General features: G+C 44.2%; 1 pseudogene; it reads left to right on the top strand.

Moving 5' to 3' along the window:
• Positions 1 to 17649, top strand: part of LOC141073077 (uncharacterized) — a 119238-nt pseudogene that overhangs the window by 70481 nt on the left and 31108 nt on the right.

Here is a 17649-nt window from a genome sequence, read left to right as displayed (position 1 = left end):
TCAGGTCAAATTGCAAAACAATTTTTGGGGTCCAATTTCTCCTGTTACCCTTAGGAAAATAAAAAATTGGGGGCAAAAATATCATTTTTGTGGAAAAAAATGATCTTTTTATTTTCATGCCCGGGGGTTATAAACTTCTGTGAATCACTTGGGGGTTCAAAGTGATCACCACACATCTAGATAAGTTCCTTGGGGGGTCTAGTTTCCAAGATGGGGACACTTGTGGGGAGTTTCAATAGTTTAGGTACATCAGGGGCTCTCCAAACGCACATGACACCCGCAGACCATTCCATCAAAGTCTGCATTCCAAAACGTCACTACTTCCCTTCCGAGCCCCGACGTGTGTCCATACAGTAGTTTTCTCCCACATATGGGGTGTCAGCGTACTCATGACAAATTGGTCAACAACTTTTGGGTCCAATTTCTCCTGGTACCCTTGGGAAAATAAAAAAAAAATGGGGACTAAAAGATAATGTTTGTGGAAAAAATACGATTTTTTTATTTTCACGCCCGGGCATTATAAACTTCTGTGAAGCACTGGAGGGGTCAAAGTGCTCACCACACATCTAGATAAGTTCCTTGGGGGGGTCTAGTTTCCAAAATGGTGTCATTTGTGGGGGGTTTCCACTGTTTTGGTACATCAGGGTTTTTCCAATCGCGACATGGTGTCCGATCTCAATTCCAGCCAAAATCGTCAAATGGCGCTGCTTCCCTTCCGAGCTCTGCCATGCGCCCAAATAGTGGTTTACCCCCACATGTTGGGTATCAGCGTACTCAGGACAAATTGCACAATGACTTTTAGGGTCCTGTTACCCTTGGGAAAATAAAAATTGGGGGTGAAAAGATCATTTTTGTGGAAAAAATATGATTTTTTAATTGTACCGCTGTACGTTATAAACTTCTGTGAAGCCCTTGTGGGTTCAAAGTTCTCACCACATATCCAGATAAGTTCCTTGGGGGGTCTAGTCTCCAAAATGGGGTCACTTGTGAGGGGTTTCCATTGTTTAGGCACATCAGGGACTCTCCAAACGCGACATGGTGTCTGATCAGAATTCCAGCCAATTTTGCATTGAAAAAGTCAAACGGCGCTCCTTCCCTTCTGAGCTCTGCCATGCGCCCAAACAGTGGCTCCCCCCCACATTTCAGGTATCAGCGTACTCAGGACAAATTGCACAATAACTTTTGCAGTCCAATTTCTCCTGTTACCCTTGGTAAAATTAAAAAAAATTGAACCTGAAGTATTTTTTTCGTGAAATAAAGTTAAATGTTCATTTTTTTTTTTAAATATTCAAAAAATTCCTGTGACACACCTAAAGGGTTAATAAACTTTTTGAATGTTGTTTTGAGCACCTTAAGGGGTGCAGTTTTTAGAATGGTGTCACTTTTGGGTATTTTCTATCATATAGACCCCTCAAAGAGGCTTCAAATGTGATGTGGTCCGTAAAAATAAAATGGTGTTGCAAAAATGAGAAATCGCTGGTAAATTTTTAACCCTTATAACTTCCTAACAAAAAAAAATTTTGGTTCCAAAATTGTGCTGATGTAAAGTAAACATGTGGGAAATGTTACTTATCAAGTTTTTTGTGTGCCGTATCTCTGTGATTTAAGGGCATAAAAATTCTAAGTTGGAAAATTGCGAAATTTTCAAAATTTTTGCCAAATTTCCATTTTTTTCACAAATAAACGTAAGTTATTTGAATGAAATTTGACCACTAACATGAAGTACAATATGTCACGAGAAAACAATGTCAGAATCACCGGGATCCATGGAAGCGTTCCAGAGTTATGACCTCATAAAGGGACAGTGGTCAGAATTGTAAAAAATGGCCCGGTCATGAACGTGCAAACAACCCTCGGGGCTTAAGGAGTTAATTTAAGGTCTTTATTATTAAGGGAAAAAGAAATCAAAGCCTACAGTGCCCTGTGTGATTGCTGCACCTTAAAACATAAATGAACTGTGGTTTATCACATCTTTGGGAAGCTGAGTTCAATTTCCCTACCCACACCCAGTCATCATTACTGCCACACCTGTTCTCAATCAATAAATCACTTAAATAGGACCCATCTGACAGTAAAGTAGACCAAAAGATAATGCAAAGAAATTCATGAATAAGAAACAAAGTAATTGAGATCTATCAGTCTGGAAAAATAAGCCATTTCTAAAGCTATGGGACTTTAGCCCAGAGAACCACAGTGAGAGCAGTTAACCACAGATTGCAAAAACATGAAACCGTGGTGAACCTTCCTAAGAGTGGCCTGCTGACCAACATTACCCAAAGAGTACAGCAATGACTCCTCTAATAGGTCACAAAAAAAAACCCACAACAACATCCAAAGAACTGCAGGCCTCACTTGCATCAGTTAAGGTCAGTGTTCATGACTCCACCACAATAAAGAGACTGGGCAAAAATAGGCTGCATGGCAAAGTTCCAAGATGAAATTCACTGCTGAGCAATCGGAACATAAAGGCTCAACTCAGCTTTGCCAGAAAACATCTTGATGAGCTTAAAGAATTTTGGGAGACTACTCTGTGGACTGACTAGACAAAAGTTGAATTTTTTTGGGCGATGTATGTCCGATTACATCTGGCATAGAAGTAACACAGTATTTCAAAAAAGGAACATCATACCAACAGTAAAATATGGTGGTGGTAGTGTGACGTTCTGGGGCTGTTTTGCTGCTTCAGGACCTGGAAGACTTATGATAAATGGGACGATGAATTCTGCTGCCTACCAAAAATTCCTGAAGGATAATGTCCGGCCATCTGTTTGTGATCTCAAGCTGAAGGCCACTTTGGTTATGCAGCAGGACAATGATCCAAAATACACCATTAAGTCCACCTCTGAATGACTTTAGAAGACCAAAAATTAAGACTTTGGGGTGGCCTAGTGAAAGTCCTGACCTTAATCCGATGGAGATGCTGTGACATAACCTTTAAAAATGCGGTTCATGCTCTGAAACCCTCCATTGTCGCTGAATTGCAGCAATTTTGCAAAGATGTGGTCAAAATTCCTCCAGAGCATTGTTAAAGTCTCATTGCCAGTTATCGTAAACACTTGACTACAGTTGTTGCTGCTAAGGGCGGCCCAACCAGTTATTAGGTTTAGGCCTCTTTCACACTTCCGTTTTTTACAATCAGTCACAATCCGCCAGGTTTTGAAAAAAAACGGATCCTCAATTTTTTTTTGAGGATCCGTTTTTTTCCCATTGACTTGCATTAATGGCGGATTGTGACGGATTGCTGTCCGTTGCATCCGTTTTTTGTGAGGATCCGCCAAAAGTTGCTGTCCGTCACCATCCTCAAAGATTTCAGAACGGAGCTTGTAACGTTTTTTTCTCTGGCGGATCCTCCAGACACTCATTTAACCCGAAATTCTTTCTGGGTGCCGGACAAAAATAAAAAAATTCCCTCTCTCCCTCTCTCCCTCTCCCTCTCCCTCTCCCTCTCCTCGGCCAGCGATTCCTTTAAATTTCTTCATTTTCAGGATCCGTCTGAAAACGGATCCTGTGCCATCCGTTCACATCAGTTTAGAACGGATCCGCTTGTCCGCCTTTTTGGCGGATTATAACTGATGCAAAAAACTGAAGTGTGAAAGAGGCCTTAGGGGGCAATCACTTTTTCACACAGGGCCCTGTAGGTTTGGATTTCTTTTTTCCTTAATAATAAAGACCTTCATTTATAAACTTCATTTTGTGGTTACTTGTGTTATCTTTGTCTAATATTTACATTTGTTTGGTGATCTGAAACATTTAAGTGTCACAAACATGCAAAAAAAATATTGGGACAGAACACTTTTTCAAACAGCTGTATAGACACACGGCAGGTCATGTATTCAGTCTGTGTCTCCACAGATGGATCCAGGAGGAGAAATCCACCAGAGAGATGTCCCCGTCCTCTGTATCCCCAGGACTGTCCAGAGGAGAATCACAACATCCCGGAGGATCAACAGGTAGATGACACTGAAGCCTCCACAACATCTGACCATGAAGTGATGGGACCTGAGCTCATCTTACATTTTTCTTTTTAGGGTGAAGATCTGATTGATATTAAGGTTGAGGTTATACATGGAGCAGAAGAGGCGATCGCAATATGGGCCGATCAGCAGGGTGAGGAGGGGAGACTGTCATATCTTTGGTCACCTACTACCAGGGCTGTGGAGTCGGTAAGCCAAACCTGCGACTCCGACTCCTCAATTTCCCTTACACCGACTCCAACTCTGACTCCCACACATATATTGCTTATATTTAAGTGAAAAATTTATTGTAGGACAATGTGAACATCAGACATTTAATCATTTCTATGATCCAATAATCAAGATATTTAGGTAGAACATAATATCTATTTATTGGAATACAACTTTAGAACACAAAAAACTGCAATAAATTGTAAATATGTAATACACTGTATAATATCGATTACATATACATACGGTACAGACCAAAAGTTTGGACACACCTTCTCATTCAAAAAGTTTTCTTTATTTTCATGACTATGAAGAGAGAATCAAGAGAATGCCAAGAGTGTGCAAAGCAGTAATCAAAGTAAAAGGTGGCTACTTTGAAGAACCTAGAATGTAAGACATATTTTCAGTTGGTTCACACTTTTTTGTTAATTATATACGGTAATTCCACATGTGTTAATTCATTGTTTTGATGCCTTCAGAGTGAATCTACAATTTTCATAGTCATGAAAATAAAGAAAACTCTTTGAATGAGAAGGTGTGTCCAAACTTTTGGTCTGTACTGTGTATGTATGTATGTGTGTGTATATATATATATATATATATATATATATATATATATATATATATATATATATATATATATTATATATACATATACACACTGTGACTTATCTCAGCTAAGACAAAGCCTAGATCCTCAGGCTACATTCACACTATGGGCGTAGCCAGGATCAAACCTGGGGGGGGCAGAACCTCATGCTGTTCCGCAGAATCTCATACTGCACACCTCAGCTGCTGCAGAACCTCATACTGCACACCCCTACACTTGAAAATAAAGCCTGCACCTTAAGAAGATGTGGTGATGAATGCAGTCTATTTATTCCAACTATCAGTTGATGTGATACTGAAGACGAGCAATGCCTGTCCTGGGCGTCCTTTTGGGCAGCTATGAGGTGTACCTGACTGGTGCTAAAAAAAGGAGCGTTAGTCTGTGTGCTACCCGGCTTTCATTCTTTTTAGTACAGATATGATATGGATAGACAGATATGGATAAATGGATATATAGATAGAGCAGATTTCTAATCTGCTTTTGCTATTGAAAACATCTATGAGCTCAAAAACCTTTCAGGTGATGCGGTTTTTTAAAAAGCTGATCTGCTTTTGCAACTGAAAAATGTATCCTCAAAAACTCAGGAAAAACGCTGTGTGTGAATGTAGCCTTAGATCAGGAATAGAACAGTCATTTTATAGGACATTTCATAACTTTCCCAAATTCCTATGAAAAAATATTCAGCACATTCTGCATTGAACTACTGTACCCAATTTATTATATATTTTAGGAGTCGGAGTCAGTCCATTTTATACCGACTCCACCAAAATGAGCTCCGACTCCACGACTCCGACTCCACAGCCCTGCCTACTACTACTCCCATCGTCCCATCCCATCACATCACACAATCTCTTCCATCACTGTGTGTTTTTTACAGACGGATTCAATAGGAGAAATCCACCAGAGAGATGTCACCGTCCTGTGTATACCCTGAACGGTCCAGAGGAGAATCACAATATCCCGGAGGATCATCAGGTAGACGGCGCTGAGCCCTGTACCGGATCTGTATATGGGGGGACATTTCTGAGCGAGATCATAGATGTCACAGATTTTAGTAGTTTCTTATATTGTGTTGATTGTTACATCTGATGTATCAGGAGGAGGATCCGACTAAGAATAAAGTGAAGAATGAGACAGAAGAAGAAGCGATGACGAGGGGGGATCAGCCGTGTGTGAGTGACGGGAAGGAGATTTCAGTAGATGTTTCCACAGGTATGTAATGATGACCATTGTGTGAGGTCTCTGGTGTGATGAATCTTTATCCGCTGTTCACATCACAACAAAAGTGTTCGGTGATGGCGCGGCTGCTGGTTTAGAGTCCGGCGGTGCACCGATGAATAACAGGGCTGCCCTCACACCTCTTCTTAATGACTTCGGAAGCACAGATTGTTTTCCTTTACCTTTGTGAATATTCCTTCCATCCTATCCGTCCGTATTTTTTCGCCACAAGTCCCGTGCTGCCATATAAATGACTGAGCTTGTGTTACAGGTTATGAATCTCCCCGTCCTATGGACCCTGGTGATGTAACAGCCTCTGCCTGTTGCTGACGAGTGATAATACATGTCACATGTAGAGTCGTCCTACCTGTCCCCTCTGTTTGCCTCCTACTCTGAGGCCGGCGTTCTGATCCCTCTACATCCAGGCCGGCCACCCGGTGGCATGAAGAGCCATGTGGTAAGTCAGTAAGTGCCGTGCTATGGAGGTGTGGGTTAGACATACGGCTGTCGTTCCTCTGCCACTATGGAGGCCACCTTGGATGTAGGACGACCAGAACACAGGTCTCATTTGGAGGCAAGCGGAGGACACCAGGTAGGTGACAGTACATGATATGTTTAGCGACTCCTCAGTGGAGAATTGATTTATCATAAAAGTGATTACAAGCTTGTATCTACAACCAACTGCGGTGGCCACATTTAGATATGTTATCTGACAATCATGTTGGGTTAATCACCATAAACATGGAGACAAAATACTGCTCAGTGCCGGTGGCCTTTACCATACATGGATTACATCCCTTGTCAGCATGTTATATATGGCCAATATTGTAATATGGATAGATTCACTATATGGAGAAGAGTATTGGGCCACCCGCATTTATCATTGCATTTACCCTTCGCTAGGACAGCACCCACTGGTGGTATCGGATCCGCCTCTTTGGAACAGGAAACCCTACAGAAAGATAAAAGGGGGCGGTCCGCCTTTCCTCCTCAGTTTTGGTTTCCTGTTCCCAGGGAACTCCAAGATTATCCTGCAGGAAGACATACCTGGGCCAGTGCACGCCGCCTGTGCAGTATCCATGAGAACGGCAGGGGCTGTGGTCCAGAGGCAGCGTCGGGGGAGCTTCCGTTAGACGGCTCCCCCCTCGTCTGACGGATAGAGTGATGACCGGGTCCGGGGAGGGCCGCCCAGTCTCACCTGGGAGCACGCCGGGTGAACGCCGAACTCTCAAGGCCGCCGCTTCAGGAGGGTAAGTGCGTCTGTGGCGCGAAGGGAAAAAAAAATGGAAAGGGAGAGGTCAAGCAGCAGTGGCGGCAGCAGCAGCAGTGAGAGGCGCCGGCCGCATACAGAGCGGCGGCACGGGAGCCGGCCGGCGCAGATGCTCCAAGCCACGGAAGTAATGGGTGAACTTCCGGGGCACAATGGCTGAGGCAGCGCAAGTGCGCAGGCGCGAGGAACCCGGAGGGGAGGAGCGACTTCCGGCTAAAAAAAAAAAAAAAAAAAAAAGGGGGGGGGGGGACTATTTAAAGAAGCGCCGCGAGGTAAGCGGCGGGGGACTCTGCTGGGGGCAGCTCCTCCAGGGACCGTGCCAAGGGATCCACGGACACCGCTCGCAGGAGTGAGGCGGGAGAATCAAGATCCAGGACGGGGTCTCAGCCCTCTGATCCGGTACTATAAGATTCACTGAATGTGCAATATATATACTCTGCCTATTAAGCTGACTTCCCCCTTGTCTTTCGCCATGTCTCCCCCTCTTCCAGGCGAAGAAAAAAGAGAAATCTAAACACAAAGAATGCGCTTTATGCGCTCAGCCTCTCCCTGACTCCTACCCCAAAAAACTCTGTAAGCAATGCACCAGAGAGACTAGACAGGGGACCGCAGTGTCATCAAAGGACATACGGACCATAATTAGAGAGGAACCACAGGCTATCACCCGTGCCAGTACTCCCTCAGAAACGAGGAGCAAAAAGCAGAGCAAAAAGCAAGTGACTCTCAGCTGAGATTCGGAGGAGGAACAGGGGATAATCTCTGATTCCTCTCTCACGTCATCATCATCATCGTCATCCAAAATTGAGGGACGATCATGTTTTCCCCTGGATAGCGTGGATAACTTAGTCAAATCCGTAAGGAACACTATGGGGTGTGAGGAGACAAAGGGCGTCCAAACCACGCAAGATATAATGTTTGTGGGTTTGGCGGAAAGTGAAAGGAGGGCGTTCCCAGTAATACCGGCGATTAAGGCCCTAATAAAGAGAGAATGGGAAAAACACGATCAAAGAAGTTTTCTCCGATCGGCCTCAAAAAGGAAATATCCATTTAGCGATGACGAGCTATTGAAATGGACCAAAATTCCAAAAGTCGATGCTGCGGTAGCCTCTACCTCGAAGCAGTCTACTATTCCGGTAGAGGACGCAGGCTTACTGTCCGACCCACTAGACCGTAAAGCAGAGTCATCATTAAAAAGGACTTGGGAATCTACTACAGGAATTTTTAAGCCAGCAGTAGCCAGCACATGCACTGCCAGGTCCATGCTCGTGTGGTTGGACCAATTGGATCAACAGATCGAGCAGAAGGTGTCTAGGGAAAATCTACAGGCCGCTATTCCATTAATTAGAGGGGCGGCAGCCTTCATTTCCGATGCATCGGCAGACACCCTGCGGCTAGATCGGCTGGTCTTGTAAACAACGCCAGGCGGGCGCTATGGATGAAGAGCTGGAAGGGGGACACGCAATCAAAATCCAAGATTTGCGAAACCCTGTGCGAGGGTGAGTTTCTCTTTGGGAAAGCTCTAGATGACCTACTCGCCAAAGCGAAAGAAAGGAAGAAGGCTTTCCCTGATTCTTCTATCCCTTTCTACAGGAGAACCTTTAAAAGGCGACCGTTTGGGAAAAGGAGACAAGCGGATAGATCAACTAGATGGCCCACAAAGGATGAGAAGCAAAAGGGTAGCATGTTAAGAGGTTCAACATTCCGAAAGGAAAATAAATACTGAACAAGCAGTCCCACCAGTAGGGGGTAGACTGAAATTTTTTTTTTTCAAAGTGGGAACAAATAACTTCAAGTTCATGGATTCTAAATATAATTAAAGAAGGAATAAAACTGGAATTCCTTCAAAATCCTCACGATTGGTTTATCGTAACCCGCCTTAACTCAATAGTACAACAAAAGGCCCTCGAAATAGAAATTCGGAGCTTACTATCCAAGGGGGTTTTAGTGAAAGTCTTAGCGGGACAAGAAGGTAGAGGTTTCTACTCTCCTTTATTTTTAGTTTCCAAACCAGATGGTACGTTTAGGACAATCATAAACTTGAGGAAGCTTAAAGGGAATCTGTCACCCCTTTTTTGAGATATCATATAATGATATCATTCAATTGTGTGTCACATAAGAATTCTCTTAGTACTTTTGCTTCCCCCTGACCCCGCACCTTTCATGCATAAATACCTTTTTTTATATCGGTTCAGATGTATGTAAACTGCCACGGTCCGGTCCGCTGGGCGGGGCTTATTCAACTGCTCCCCCCCTCCCTGTCTTTCTCTACGCATTTCTTCTTGTGTAGGGGCAAGACAGGGAGGGGGGAGCAGTTGAATAAGCCCCGCCCAGCGGACCGGACAGTGGCAGTTTACATACATCTGAACTGATATAAAAAAGGTATTTATGCATGAAAGGTGCGGGGTCAGGGGGAAGCAAAAGTACTAAGAGAATCTTTATGTGACACACAATTGAATGATATCATTATAAGATATCTCAAAAAAGGGGTGACAGATTCCCTTTAATACGTTTATAAAAAATTATAAGTTTAAAATGGAATCAATCAGATCCACCATTAAACTTCTTTTTCCAAACTGTGTAATGGCTGGAATTGACTTAAAGGATGCTTACTACCATCTTCCTATTCATGATAGATACCAAAGGTACCTAAGGGTCGCAGTAGTATTCGAAGGCAAGATCCATCATTTTCAGTATACGGCCATGCCCGTCGGTCTCTCTACAGCACCACGAATCTTCACCAAAGTGATGTTAGAGGTGATGGCCTATCTTCGTCAGAAAGACACCTTAGTCGTGCCTTACCTTGATGACTTCTTAGTTATCGGGAACTCGATCACCCAGTGTACTAAACGGGTGGTTGATACGGTCTCATCTTTGCAGGATCTAGGCTGGATCATCAACTTCTAGAAGTCCAGACTTGTTCCACACTCCCTTCAGATGTTCTTAGGGTTCCAGTTAGACTATACAACCCAGAGATGTCTGCTCCCTCAGGTAAAAATTGCGCTCATAAAAGATAAAGTTGAGGCAGCAATGGATAGACCACAAATGTCTCTGAGAGAGGCTATGTCCCTATTGGGGTCGCTCTCTTCTTGCGCCCTGGCAGTTCAGTGGGCCCAATATCACGTCCGCACACTTCAATATCAAATCCTCCAGGAGGGCAGGCGACGGTCACCTCGAGCACAAGATAACCCTATCCCAGGAAGTCTTGGCTTCTCTAGAATGGTGGCTAGATAGTAATCATCTGTCCACGGGAGTCCCATGGGTAATATCACCATCCCATATCTTATCCACCGACGCTAGCCCCCACGGCTGGGGAGCCCATATGGAGAATAGCTTCTGTCAAGGAAGGTGGAATAGGGATGAACTGGGCTACTCATCTAATTTAATGGAGCTGATGGCAGTATATTATGCTCTACATCATTTTCTTCGACAGCTCCAGCAGAAGCACGTCAGGATCCTGTCAGACAACATCACTACAGTGGCCTATTTAAACAGACAGGGAGATACTCGATCAGAGACTCTGATGTCTTCTGCGGCAAAAATCTTAAACTTAGCCGAAAATTGTTTGTTGTCCCTCTCTGCCCTCCATATCAAGGGAAGGAACAACCAAGAGGCAGACTTCTTAAGCCGACACACACTTCGGCAAGGGGAGTGGCGCCTCAATCACCAAATTTTCAAGGACATAGCAGCTCTATGGGGACAACCTCAGGTGGACCTCTTTGCCACGATAGAGAACAGACAAATAGAAACATTTGCCTCCCCGTCAGATCATCCAGACATACTGGACGCCCTCCAGGCTTCATGGAAATTCAACCTGGCATATGCCTTTCCTCCGATAATCCTTCTGCCACAGGTCATTCGGAAGATCAGAGAGGACAAGGCGAGGGTAATTTTGATAGCACCATTCTGGCCCAAGAGACCGTGGTTCTCATGGCTACAAACCATGTCGGCGTCAGATCCTTGGGTTCTCCCTTTGATTCCCAACCTACTCTCCCAAGGCCCTTTTTTCCACCCCCAAGTGGACAGCTTACACTTGACGGCGTGGAATTTGAAAGGCAGCTACTGAGATCAAGAGGGTTTTCCGAAACACTAATTACTACGCTGCTACAAAGCGGGAAGCAGTCCACTACTCAGATTTATACAAAAATATGGAAAAAATTTCTGCAGTTCCATACAACCCCTCATACCACAGAAATCCCGATAGTTCCTATCCTGGAATTTCTACATAAAGGGAAAGATTTAGGTCTGGCAGTAAACACGCTAAAAGTCCAAGTGTCCGCATTAGGGGCACTGTATGGCCACAATATAGCAGGGAATAAGTGGGAATCACGATTTATTACAGCATGCGAACGAACGACTCACATACCTGCAATCCCTCCATGGGACCTAAATTTGGTCTTAGACGCCTTAACGGAAGCTCCCTTCGAACCAATAGACACAATATCTCTAAAATATTTGTCACTCAAGACGGCCCTCTTAGTAGCACTAATGTCTGCTAGGAGAGTGAGCGACATCCTTGGATGTCTTGGATGTCTATCCATAGACCCACCCTTTTTTCAGATATACCATGATAGGTTAATATTAAAGCCAGATCCCTCTTACCTTCCTAAGGTGTGAACAAAATTCCATAGATCTCAAGAGATACTCCTCCCGACCTTCTTTAGAGATCCCTCCACTCCTGAGGAGCAGAAATTCCACACCTTGGATGTTAGAAGAACTGTCCTAAAATACATTGAGAGGTCCAGGAGCTGGAGGCAGTGCAAGGCTCTGTTCATATCTTTTCAGGGCTGTAAAAAAGGGTATGGCGTCACGAAGAGCACCTTATCCCGGTGGATCAGGGATGCCATTCGTTTAGCCTACTCCGCGAGAAGTGAAGATCCTCCGGAGAATATCAGAGCGCATACTACCAGAGCAATGGCATCCTCCTGGGCCGAGAGGGGAGACGTTCCAATCGAAGCCATATGTAAGGCGGCAATTTGGTCGACCCCTTCTACCTTCTATAATCACTATAGACTCGACCTTTCATCAACTTCTGACCTAAGCTTTGGCAGGACTGTCCTTGGCACGGTGGTCCCACCCAGGTGATGGTCTCTGGAATCTCTCCAGTGGGTGCTGTCGTGGCGAAGGGTAAAAAGCCGGATTACTTACCGATAATGCTCTTTTAATTAGTCCACGACAGCACCCGCTCACTTCCCTCCCTATCAAGATGTCAATAGCAATAAATACACCACATATTAAAGTGTATCTCCTAAAGATGAATAAGGAAATTTGGAAATGCAAAGACATTGCCTAACTCTTGGCGGTCCTCCTGGTACTCTGAAATACAAAACTGAGGAGGAAAGGCGGACCGCCCCCTTTTATCTTTCTGTAGGGTTTCCTGTTCCAAAGGGGCGGATCCGATACCTCCAGTGGGTGCTGTCGTGGACTCATTAAAAGAGCATTACCGGTAAGTAATCCGGCCTTTCTTCCTTATCCTTCAGGCCCCATTGCCCATTGGGGTATAACATCCACCCCCAATGCCCAACATTGTATAATATCCAGCCCTGTTGCCCTCCCGTGTGCAGCATCCAACCCCGTTGCTTCCCATTACATAACGCCCAGCCTGGTTGCCCCCCTTTGTATAACATCTAGCCCCATTGCCCTCCAGTTTATAACGTCCAGCCCCGCCGTCCCCCCCCCGGTGTATAACATCCAGCCCTCCCCAATGTATAGCATCCAGCCCCGTTGCCCTCTTGTGTATAACTGAGCTCTGTCCCCCGGAGCATTCAACTGCATAGAAATACATGCAGCCGCACACTCCGGTCCCGAGTGCCGGCGGCAGTGTCGGGTATTGAGGTGCGAGACTCATACGAGTTTCTCGCAAGTGTCACCCCGTCGTTAATGTAAGTCCATGCCTGCTATAACAAGGCTAGAACATGGCTCATCCATTTTAGGCTGGGGTCAGACTAGCGTATGGTATCCGATGCGAGAGCATCGGGTGCGATATGCTAATGACCCTAAGGCTCCTGCTCTGTTGCGAGCGTGAGCCGAGTGTCATGCTACTGTGCTTCGAGCCTCTCGCACAGAGGTGATCGGAGCACAGCTGCGGAGGAGGTGGAGAAATGAATTTCTCCATTGCCGGCGTTGGCGTATATCGCACAACACTCAGATGATATCTGAGTGATGTGCGTTGTCTCATTCGCACCCATAGGCTTATATGGGTGCGAGAGAGCCGAGTGTCGGTGACAATCACAGCATGCTCCAATTTCACTCGCACTTTGAAAATGGCTGAGAAGAAAAACGTTGATGGGAGCTACCCCATAGATGAATACTGGTCCGAGTGTTATACAATGTTTTATCGCATAGCACTCGTCCGTATTCCTCTCTAGTGTGACTCCGGCCTTAGATTTCTTTGTGACTGATTACGCTCAGTCCCAATTATCGGTCAAAAGATGGTGGTGTAGGGTGGGAAGGTCTCCAGACATAAGTTTAGATGGCGGCTGCTCAGTCAGGGTAAATACATTTGTATCAGCACTGTAATAAAATGAGCTCGAGTAGTGTCACAAGTATTTATGCTATATACAGCACAATAGCCCTTGTATATACCTCTTATGATAAGGTTGATAACAAAAACATTTTCAAAGATAACTTTATTTTATAAACAATAAAAACATTATGACAAACAGTCATTTTTTTCAATATGAAAACATTTTTAAAACTTTTGGCCAAATAAGTAAATTCTTTGACCACAGAACAAGAATGTTGTCTTGCGTCGAAGAAGATGTTTGGTCTCTTGGTGGTGAAGTGGGTCTTGTGGTGGCAACGCAAAACTCTGTGTGGCAGACTTTGATCTTTCAATCATGGAACTGCTTGATGGCTGGTCTGTGACACTTGTTGGCAGGAATCACCTCAACTTTGACAATGTGAATGGAATGGGCACGATAGCTTGCACCCATATCCCGGTAGCAGAGGGTCACGGCACCAGCTATGGTCAGGTTTCTGTACCCCAAGATGCCAAAGATGGGTTGTTAATATAAAACCTGATAGGGCAATACCCATATCTAGGACCTGTATCCGAACTAAAGCTGTTATTGGGTGAGGGGCCCGTTGAAGTGGTGGTGGTTGGGGTTTCGGTCGTACAACACTAGTGACCCCCACCAAAAGGCCGTTCAAACTACCCATTGGTGCAGGAGCCTCAAATGCTCCCAGCATCGAAAGCACAGCAGTCATGAATGGTGTCTGCCTATTCTCACTAGTAGATTTTTTCTTCAACTCGAGAGTCACTAGCCAGCGTTGTAGTCTCACTCTGTTTATTGCTACTTTTAGTTTTTTTTTTGTTTTTTTTTTTGGGGGGGGCTCAGCTGCTGCCACGGGATAGGCATCTCTGGATGAGCTCGCAGTTGTATCACATTCTGCAGCTGTGCCTGCTGCCTCTTCAGTGTCGGCGTCTTCGGCCTCAGAAGGAAGAATGTTCCCGTCAGTGCTGTGTAAATAAAAGAAAATAAGTCATTCATTCTATTTTGATCACAACAACTTTTTTGGTCCAATTTCTCCTGTTACCAATGTGAAAATAAAAAATAGCGTGCTAAAAAATCATTTTTGAGGAAAAAAAATGATTTTTTATTTTCACTGCTCTGCTTTATAAACTTCTGTGAGGCACCTGGGGGTTCAAAGTGCTCACCACACATCTAGATAAGCTCCATAAGGGGTCTAGTTTCCAAAATGGTGTCACTTGTAGGGAGTTTTCACTGTTTAGGCACATCAGGGTCTCTGCAAATGCGACATGGTGTCCGATAACGATTGGAGCTAATTTTCCATTCAAAAAGTCAAATAGCGCTCCTTCCCTTCCGGGCCCTGCCGTGCGCCCAAACAGTGGTTTGTGACCACATATGAGGTATCGGTGCACTCAGGAGAAATTGCCCAACAAATTTTAGGATCCATTTTATCCCATTGCCCATGTGAAAATGAAATAACTGAGGCTAAAAGAAAATTTTAGTGAAAAAAAAGTACTTTTTTTTTTTTTTTGTACTGATCAATTTGTGAAGCACCTGGGGGGGTTCAAAGTGATCACTATGCATCTAGATAAGTTCCTTGGGGGGTCTAGTTTCCAAAATGGGGTCACTTGTGGGGGAGCTCCAATGTTTAGGCACACAGGGGCTCTCCAAACACGACATGGCAAGCGCTGAATATTCCAGCATATTTTCCATTCAAAAAGTCAAATGGCGCTCCTTCCCTTCTGAGCCCTGCCGTGCGCCCAAACAGTGGTTTATGACCACATATGAGGTATCGGTGTACTCAGGAGAAATTGCCCAACAAATTTTAGGATCCATTTTATCCTGTTACCCATGTGAAAATGAAAAAATTGATGCTAATAGAAAATTTTTGTTGTAAAAAATAAAATGTCCATTTTTTCCTTCCACATTGCTTTAGTCCCTGTGAAATACCTGAAGGGTTAATAATCTTCTTGTATGTGGTTTTGAGCACCTTGAGGGGTGCAGTTTTTAGAATGGTGTCGCTTTTGGGTATTTTCTGCCATATAGACCCCTCAAAGTGACTTCAAATGTGAGGTGGTCCCTAAAAAAAAAATGGTTTTGTAAATTTTGTTGTAAAAATGAGAAATTGCTGGTCAACTTTTAACCCTTATAACTTCCTAACAAAAAAAAAATTTGTTTCCAAAATTGTGCTGATGTAAAGTAGACATGTGGGAAATGTTATTTAGTAACTATTTTGTGTCACATAACTCTCTGGTTTAACAGACTAAAAATTCAAAATTTGAAAATTGCGAAATTTTCTAAATTTTTGTCAAATTTCTGATTTTTTTCACAAATAAATGCAAAAATTATCGACCTAAATTTACCACTAACATGACGCCCAATATGTCATGAAAAAACAGTCTCAGAATCGCTAGGATGCGTTGAAGCGTTCCTGAGTTATTGCCTCATAAAGGGACACTGGTCAGAATTGCAAAAAATGGCCAGGTCATTAAGGTCAAAATAGGCTGGGTCATGAAGTGGTTAATTTTTAAGTAACATTTATAATTACCAATTTGCAACTGAAGGAACTTGTGTAGGATAGGACTCCCAGTCCGGATACAGGTCCCTCAATATTTTTGTCCAGCAAAGGTCCCTATGATATTTGTCCTTGTAGTTTTCACAGGCCGGGTCCCATATAGCTGGCATATCCTTTACCTACAATATGTACCATAATGTCATTACATACCATCTTCCAATTTATAATGTTAACAGACACAAATATCATTGAAAAAACATAACAAAAATGTAATGTCTATATATATATATATATATATATATATATATATATATATATATATATATATATATATATACATACACTGCTAAACAAATAAAGGGAACACTTAAACAAGAGAATCTAACTCCAAGTAAATCAAACTTCTGTGAATTCAAACTGTCCACTTAGGAAGCAACACTGATTGACAATCAATGTCACATGCTGTTGTGCAAATGGAATAGACAACAGATGGAAATTATTGGCAATTATCAAGACACTCAATAAAGGAGTGGTTCTGCAGGTGGGGACCACAGACCACAACTCAGTACCAATGCTTTCTGGCTGATGTTTTGGTAACTTTTCAATGTTGCTTGTGCTTTCACACTCGTGATAGCATGAGACGGACTCTATAACCCACACAAGTGGCTCCAGGTAGTGCAGCTCATCCAGGATGGCACATCAATGCGAGCTGTGGCAAGAAGATTTGCTGTGTCTCTCAGTGTAGTGTCCAGAGGCTGGAGGCGCTACCAGGAGACAGGCCAGGAGACGTGGAGGGGGCCGTAGGAGGGCAACAACCCAGCAGCAGGACCGCTACCTCAGTCTTTGTGCAAGGAGAAACAGGAGGAGTACTGCCAGAGCCCTGCAAAATGACCTCCAGCAGGCCACAAATGTGCATGTGTCTGCACAAACGGTTAGAAACCGACTCCATGAGGATGGTCTGAGGGCCCGATGTCCACAGATGGGGGTTGTTCTCATAGCCCAACACCGTGCAGGACGCTTGGCATTTGCCACACAACACCAGGATTGGCAAATTCACCACTGGCGCTCTGTGCTCTTCATAGATGAAAGCAGAGTCACACTGAGCAAATGGAACAGATGTGACAGAGTCTGGAGACGCTGTGGAGAGCGATCTGCTGCCTGCAACATCCTTCAGCATGACCGGTTTGGCAATGGGTCAGTAATGGTGTGGGGTGGCATTTCTTTGGAGGGCCACACAGCCCTCCATGTGCTCGCCAGAGGTAGCCTGACTGCCATAAGGTACTGAGATGAGATCCTCAGAGCCCTTGTGAGGCCATATGCTGGTGTGGTTGGCCCTGGGTTCCTCCTAATGCAGGACAATGCCAGACCTCATGTGGCTGGAG

This window comes from Dendrobates tinctorius, unplaced genomic scaffold, assembly GCF_039654945.1.
Source record: "Dendrobates tinctorius isolate UK_male_01 unplaced genomic scaffold, ASM3965494v1 ptg000296l, whole genome shotgun sequence".
Taxonomy (NCBI): domain Eukaryota; kingdom Metazoa; phylum Chordata; class Amphibia; order Anura; family Dendrobatidae; genus Dendrobates; species Dendrobates tinctorius.
The sequence above is the reverse complement of the archived record's forward strand: the minus strand, read 5'-3'. Positions and strand labels throughout refer to the sequence as shown.